Genomic DNA, 7,720 nt, shown 5'->3' with positions numbered 1-7,720 from the left:
TCATTTACTTCATTTGATGTAGATTACAGGAATGGGGATTCAAGCATTTTATATATAACTCTGAGGCTGAATACCACCGAATATCGCGGTAGGGTGTATTAAAATTCGTTGCTAGCATTTAGAGTATAATTTACTGTTGTATTTTTTCACATCCTCTTTATTACATCAGATTACCAAAATCTATCCCCATGATTCAGAAATTTTACGATAAACCTCTACTGTTGTTTTATTTAGCAGTGTACCTACTGTTTACTTGCTCAAAGAAGTTAACTTGAATAACACAAAAGAGTAAAGTTAGGGACATTATCATTTTCTCTTAATAAAAAAGAGAAAGAAAACGTTTATTGCTAGGAAATGGGGGGTAACTATTCTATGTGTTCAAATCTAGTAATAAATATTCATATATAACGAGTTGAAAATGTATTTGAACTATGCAATCTACTTAGGTCAATAGTGGAATATTTGAACATTAGTGGTAAATGATTCTAAGAACTACAAATATATGGGAAAATCTCCAATAGACAACTTTCAAGTGTTCATACTTATCGCAAGAAATCTCTTCAAAGTTTGTTCAAAAAGTATCCCCCTGAAATAATTTATGTTAAAAGTCTAGCTTAGCTCCACATCACTGTTTTGTTTCATATTAATAGTTGTGAAGCATGATTTGAAACATTAAATCTTACTGACGATATTGAATGAAGCAAGAGCAGTATAAGGTTGAAAAGTAGATATGCATTTGCTAAAAATCATCAGAACCCATGAAAACCTAAACGAACTTCCCAGTGGTCAAGATTTATCTTACTGTTCGGTAACCTAGTAGAAATTCACTAATCATCCCCTTATTTAGTAACGTCCAACATGCCTCTGAACACCTACAAACAGGTGACGAAAAAACGGCTATGACTCCCCAGCAGCAGACGAATCTAATGTTCCTATACTTCATCTATTATCATTTTCATAACTGAGGGTTGCCGTAGGCTTTGCTGATATTGTCCAACTATATTACCTACGTTTATACTGATCGCCCCCAAACTGTCCCTGATATACATAACCCTCACTACTATCACCTACAATGCTGCAACAAATCTTGTCCCGCAACATTTATTGTATTCTTGAAACACCACACTTGCACTGCACAACTATATCACTCAGAACTCGGAACTAACAGTGTTGCGTAGCCAAACTGGTTAAGCGCTCGATCATTTATCATCTAACAGCATCTTATGAAGTGGGTCATTTGTCACGGTGAAAGACAAGGCAAATAAAATTTTTGCAATTTAGATACTTCAAACCTGCGCCCTAACTGTTAAGAATATTGATACGTACGTTATTGCAAATTCTCAGTTAATTTTCCATGCATTTGGAACATTACTGTTCTTAGGGGTGTGTGCTATGTTCTGTACTCCCAGAGGCTATAAAAGATTTTTTTTCATAAGCTTTAGAATTTTGATACATTGTTTAGGTAAGATATAACAACAATACTGACACACCTACTCACACGGTCACCATCTGGGCCCTAGCACTTATTTCACACGTAATTCATAATCAAAATAGCAAAAACATAAGTTTGATACTACAAATACAGAAAACCTTAGGAATTACAGTGGAACATATTATATATTTAGATATAAACACACTTGGATGGCGGATTCACGATAGGATCATCTGGGCGCCAAGTCACATAACCCTCTACTTTCTGCTTATTTCATGAAAAAGTCATCAAGGAAATTACGATTGGGATCCACCCGGACGTACCTTAGTCCTCGGAATGTAGGAAGCCGACGAATGAAAGTTAGGCAACCTAACGACACTGTCAGGACACAAAATAAAGCTGGACTGGGAACACGGATGAGCTTAACGCGATTCCAGCGAAACTTGGAGATATTCGTTTGCTACTGGATGAAATCCACTCAGGATCACCTGTCTGAGGTTCAGATGTATAAGGAGTGAGACTCCGAACTCGCTGGTCTCTTTTTACCTTTAAATGTGAATTATGAGAAAACAGATGTTTCATGTTTGTTTACACATGAACGAATGTCACAGCACATGTAGGGTGAGTTCACAAGTATCATAGAAAATGAGAGTGTGGACTCATTGTGACTGTGAAGCCAGACTGACTCAAGAGGTCCTATTGAACCTCGTTGGTAAGAATGGCGAAGTAGCTTCATCCTGTGTCATCCAGGTGATGACTGGAGAGTTGGGTGGGTTGGTCTGTTGAGTGCTTTGTGATGGTTAATGTCAGAAAGCGAGACGATGAACTTCCATGCCCCGTCCCATATCTTTTTAGATGTCGTGTAATGGACAAGTGGAAGGCTAGTTAACATATCTGAGTTTGGGAAGAATGATTGTTGTTCTTGAATTCTGGTACAGAGAACTCAAGTGACATGGGACGAAAAAGTGAAGAAATGATTGTTGGAAGACACTAGAATGACACTGATCTATTCGCTTCAGCTTAGCTTGTTCAGTAATTCACTGCTTCATAATCTATGATAGACTTTTATTCTGTATGATACAAGAAATAATTATGTCTTTCGAATATATCCAGGCAAATGTATACATAAACAATAAACAGAAAACTCTAAGCAATGACAAAAACCAATAAGACACATGGGTCAGACAATAAGTATTGCACAGAATAAATAATTCTAAACAAAATTAGTCACACAAGGGAAAGGTTGAGGTAAGTCTTCTGCCATGGATGGACATGCTGATGATGACTCACATGACGACATCTGTATTTCCCCTTCATAACAGGACAGTGGCGTAGGATGCGTCAGCAACGGTGTGTTGCTAGTAGCAGGTGTGAAGACTGAGCCCCACATGAGAGATTGGTTGTGTGTGGCAATGTTATCACCATAGTCTCATGACCGTGTTTCATTCCTTGTTAAGGTGGAGTTCTTTGATCCCAGGTTCTTACTGGTTCAGGACTCTTGAACTGTTCATCTCACGTCCTGGTACTGCAGGCTTGCCTATGCTGTTATCTGCTTCACAATCTGCTTCGGATCGTTCAACCTGATGTGACGTTATCCAGAGAACTGGACCATCTTGCTAGGCATTTAAGACCTAATTTCTGCAAATAAACCTCAAGGAAATTCAAGGATTAATCATATCACTTAGTATATGAGTGGACAGTTGGCCCCAGCACCAGCACCAGACAAGCACATCAAGAGCACCACAAACTTCAGAAGCTCACGAAGGGGAAAACTAAGCAGCATTGTTGACACACTGGCCACTATTATTAGTATTCGATATTAAATAATTCAGGTTTTCGTTTGTTTTGAGAAACAAAAAAATAGTATTCTAGATCATAAAACTGACTCATTTATTTTGAGAAAGATCATTAGAATTCTAGATTATATAATTAAGGATTCCATGATAAGATCATTAAAAGCACTATACATTAGAATGAAACAAGTTAACACAAGAAAGTATATATTCTTACCCTGACGAATGTTAACATCCAGGTTAACATTAACATCGCCTTTAACCTTACGGTCTGGGATCTTGACGTCCATATCAACATCTAGATTCATGTTCTTCCTTCCTGGGGTTCTGTCTGGTCTGGCCTCCACCTGCGTCACACACCAAGATCTTATATAAACAAGACTGGCTGATCATTCTGACCAAGATTTAGTGTTTGTGGACAAATAACTGGAACTGTTTTACCAACACAATGGCTGATAACAAATGTTAAGCAAAGAATATTTTCTCTCGGACAGATATCGGAATGATAAACGACAGCTGTGCAGTTAATCGGCAATTTGGTGGCTGCTAAGTTCCATTCCTTGGCCAAGGTTCCTTTGTCTTATTCATGCCTCTCTCTCACATGGTTTGGTGGCTTCCACTCCACAAACACACAATCTCTCCAGCTCACACTTGACAACAGATGACACACGATTCGTTCTTTATAGATTTTCCTGCATTTAGGATTCCACCATGACGCTAATTCTCTCTCTCTCTCTCTCTCTCTCTCTCTCTCTCTCTCTCTCTCTCTCTCTCTCTCTCTCTCTCTCTCTCTCTCACACACACACACACACACAAAGCTTACCGGATCGTCTGGGTAGTTTTGTAACTTCACAAATCATGCAGTGAATGGGTGAACCATAGAGGATCATTCATTCCAGAGGAAATGATGCATAAAGTTTACTCCAGAAACAAATCTATGTCGTTAAAAGGCTGAATGAGTAAAGGCGTCTTAAAAGGCACAGAAGGAGGATTTACAGAATAAATCTGATACTGTGTATGAATGACGTGAGGTTCGAGAAATGTAAAAGTTTACCACAATAAGGCATATCAAGATGATGTTTGGTGAAATATTTGTGTTGACCATAAAGAAATGGGGGAAGGAGGCTTGAGGATGGGAGTGACTGCTGGGACCTGAAGATCCACTGGGACGGGATATTGAGGATCCACTAGGACAGAATATTGAAGACCTACTGGGACGGAATACTGAAGATCCATTGGGACGGGATAATGAAGATCTACTGGGACGGAATATTGAAGATCCACTGGGACGGGATATTGAAGAGGGAAAGTAATGTCGATGTACTGGGAATGTAAACAATAAGAGAATATAGTTCGTTCGTCGACTGCTATGTAGATAGTGTAGGTGAAGGACAGTATTACTAAAAATATGAACAATACAGTAGGTGTATGATATATTCAGTGTAATGTATATCAATACAGTAGGTGTACTATGTATACAGTATAGTGTATAACAAGCTTGTAAAGTGAGTAACGTTGGTGTTTCAGACGGATTAGCTGTGACCGGTGAACACTTACCAGACACACAGCCGCCAGGGAACAGACGAAAACCATCAACTTCATCATGGCGGCTCTGCGGACACACAAACGTATTATGTTAAGACTTCATTTCAGTAACGACATCCATACTGCTTTAGCATTTTGATTGAATAATGAAAAATGTATTTCATGTAAATTTGACAATATAGTGAAAAATAGCCTATTTGTGCCTCTAAGAAACTTTTTTTTCTTCAGTGAAGCGCAGCACCAGACTAATGAATAAAAAACTGAATACCATGAAAATCTCAGTTATAGAAGCAATGTACATGAGCTGGACGAACGGAACAACTCGTCGTACCCCCTGACTGTAGATATGATATTTTGTACAGTATGAGAGGATGACTGAAGGAGTGGTGTGAACGGCGCTTATATATACGTACCCAAGTACATGGGGAGGAGCCTAACATCCTGGACACGGCCAATCAGGTTCCACCTCCCATGATAAACGGAGAACACCTGCCAGAAGGACTGGTCTCATGAATTTGTTCTCCGATGATGTCAAGGTCATGAAAAGAAATAAAAAAACGAGGAGGATTTCAACAACTTACAGGGAGAGCAAAACAATCTCTAATGTTGTTCCAATATATAGTTGAGGAAATTCAACCTCAGCAAATGCAGCATGATGAGGATGGGACACAGTGAAAAATGGCCTCGTTACGAACGGGGAATAAGATAAAGGAGTCATTGTGTGAAAAAGACTTTGAGAATCAACATTCTACCTAATCTGTCGTTAGAGCTGCACCTCAAGTTGACTGTGTGCTGCTGGCTCATATTAAACTCACAGTTCATTCATGAATCAGGAAATAACCAACAAACTATTCACAGTACATATTTGTTCAAAACTAAAATGCTATTCTTAAGTTTGGTCACCGTACTTAAAGTCTCATAAGAAGGCAACAAAGAAGGTATCAGAAATAAGATAAAAGAGTCGCATTTGAGCAATATGGAAGAAAAAGAGTAAAGGGCATCTTTATCACAACCCTCAGATTTCTAAATAGTCTCATGATGTCAACATAAACAGTTCTTACAAAAATACAAAGCTAAAACACCCAGAAGTAACATAACAAGAATGTTAGTAAGAATCTCGTTAGGAAAATGAGAAAGTACATTTAAGGTGTGAGTATTGGGTGAAAGGAATAAGCTATAGAACTGTGTACGTTGAAAGGGTATTAGATTCTGAAAAACTGTAAAATAGAGAGTTCAAAAGATGGATTCGCACGAGGATAAAAGTCCCTCCCAATGTTGTGCAATATTAGTAAATTCAAGTCTAGATAACAGAAAATCAAGAGTACGAGACCGGGCCTTACGACTGTAAAAACATAATTCTAAAGGTCATATATATATATATATATATATATATATATATATATATATATATATATATATATATATATATATATATATATATATATATATATATATATAGGTAGATCCCTAAACCTCTCACTCATAATGGCATGCCACTAAGTGATGCATACTTATACTAACATATACGCACACACAAAGTATTGCAAGACACTATCAGAGATAACTAAGTTTGTACACGGGCAACGCGTGTTAAATTCTTTTTATACGTACAAACTGTTATTCATACACATGTATGGAATCTCTCTCTCTCTCTCTCTCTCTCTCTCTCTCTCTCTCTCTCTCTCTCTCTCTCTCTCTCTCTCTCTCTCTCTCTCTCTCTCTCTCTCTCTCCGTACCAGAAAACATGGTAAGGAGCTTTGATAATGATACTAGAGTAAGCAAAATGAATGAGTTAAAAACTCTTGAAATGGAAATGCAAAAAAATAAAACCATCCTCCACTACTTTCTGATATATAGCAAAAGTTGTGGAAGTGCTTACGTTGGTCAGTAAACCATATATCTATCTAACTCATAACCTTCGTAACACATGTAACTGAGAGTATTTTGTGTTGTTTTCTGACCCTAACCTTTTCAGTGTGTGAAAGAAGTGTGAAGATCACAATTTCCTCCGTGTTGAGGAACATCTGTGAGAGATGTGGCATGACGGGTGACTAGCGCCTCAGCTGACCTTGATTACTGTTGGGAACAGATAGTCACCTGTTTCTCTTGGTTACCACAACAAACAAGATTCGCTCCGGGACGTGGCACTGTATACCTGATCGACTCATGATATACTGGCGTTCCTGGCTAACATTCTCAAGGGAATTTCACCACTATCGTCCGCCATACTTACATATATTATAAATATTGCTTCTTTGTTTTAATCATTTGTCGGTTGTTTATGGGAAACAATTAAAATAAGAAATTTTTCATTCCAACCTAATGAATATAATCTTCCTCAATCTTCTTTCTATATTGATATAAACTTTTCATAATAGTCATGATATATATTTTCCATTTACCTTGCTAAGCGTTAGTACGTTCCTTTACCAGTGGTCGTCATCGTACTCTTGGCAACAAATATCCCTCGACCAGTAAAAGATAAGATTGAAGTTATCAGGAAATTATGTCATATGAACTATACACATTCAATATGAATTAACCAACATATCATAGAATGGACATAAAGGAATCTCAAGTGCAAAAAATGTCATAAGAACATCGAAGTCCTTAAGAATCCAGAACGAAACATGAGGCTTTGATGGCATAACACATGAAGGACAAAACAACTGACATCTTAATAATATTACATACACATACAATTCAATAACTATGTGCTCATCATACTGATACACCCTGTCAAAGAACCAGCGCCGTGCTTAGTCTTGAGGAATCTTTTATGCACACGTGCACGCTCCTGGTGACCAAATGAAAAAAGAATGAGCTGAAAAGCTTTTTATTACTCAGGTATTTCAGGGAACACTCATACACCAAGGAAAGATCCTGATAAGATTAGAGTTTTAGCTCTGTTCATATCTGATTATTCTAAAATAGACTTGTTTGAATAGAA

At 37.7% G+C, this 7,720-nt stretch overlaps 1 long non-coding RNA gene across 2 annotated transcripts; it reads right to left on the bottom strand.

The window, feature by feature from the left end:
- Positions 1-498: 498 nt before the first annotated feature.
- LOC139764266 (uncharacterized) lies at positions 499-6,097 on the bottom strand. Of its 2 annotated transcripts, none has more exons than XR_011716335.1 (3): positions 5,184-6,097; positions 4,783-4,837; positions 499-3,572 (listed from the first exon to the last, which is right to left on the bottom strand). It is a non-coding gene; the product is annotated as an uncharacterized lncRNA (long non-coding RNA). The 2 variants fall into 2 exon arrangements; XR_011716334.1 differs by lacking the exon at positions 5,184-6,097 and adding an exon at positions 5,102-5,138.
- Between the last annotated feature and the right edge of the window lie 1,623 nt (positions 6,098-7,720).

This window comes from Panulirus ornatus, chromosome 49, assembly GCF_036320965.1.
Source record: "Panulirus ornatus isolate Po-2019 chromosome 49, ASM3632096v1, whole genome shotgun sequence".
NCBI lineage: Eukaryota > Metazoa > Arthropoda > Malacostraca > Decapoda > Palinuridae > Panulirus > Panulirus ornatus.
Note: the sequence above shows the minus strand (reverse complement) of the source record. Positions and strands in the feature narration are given on the sequence as shown.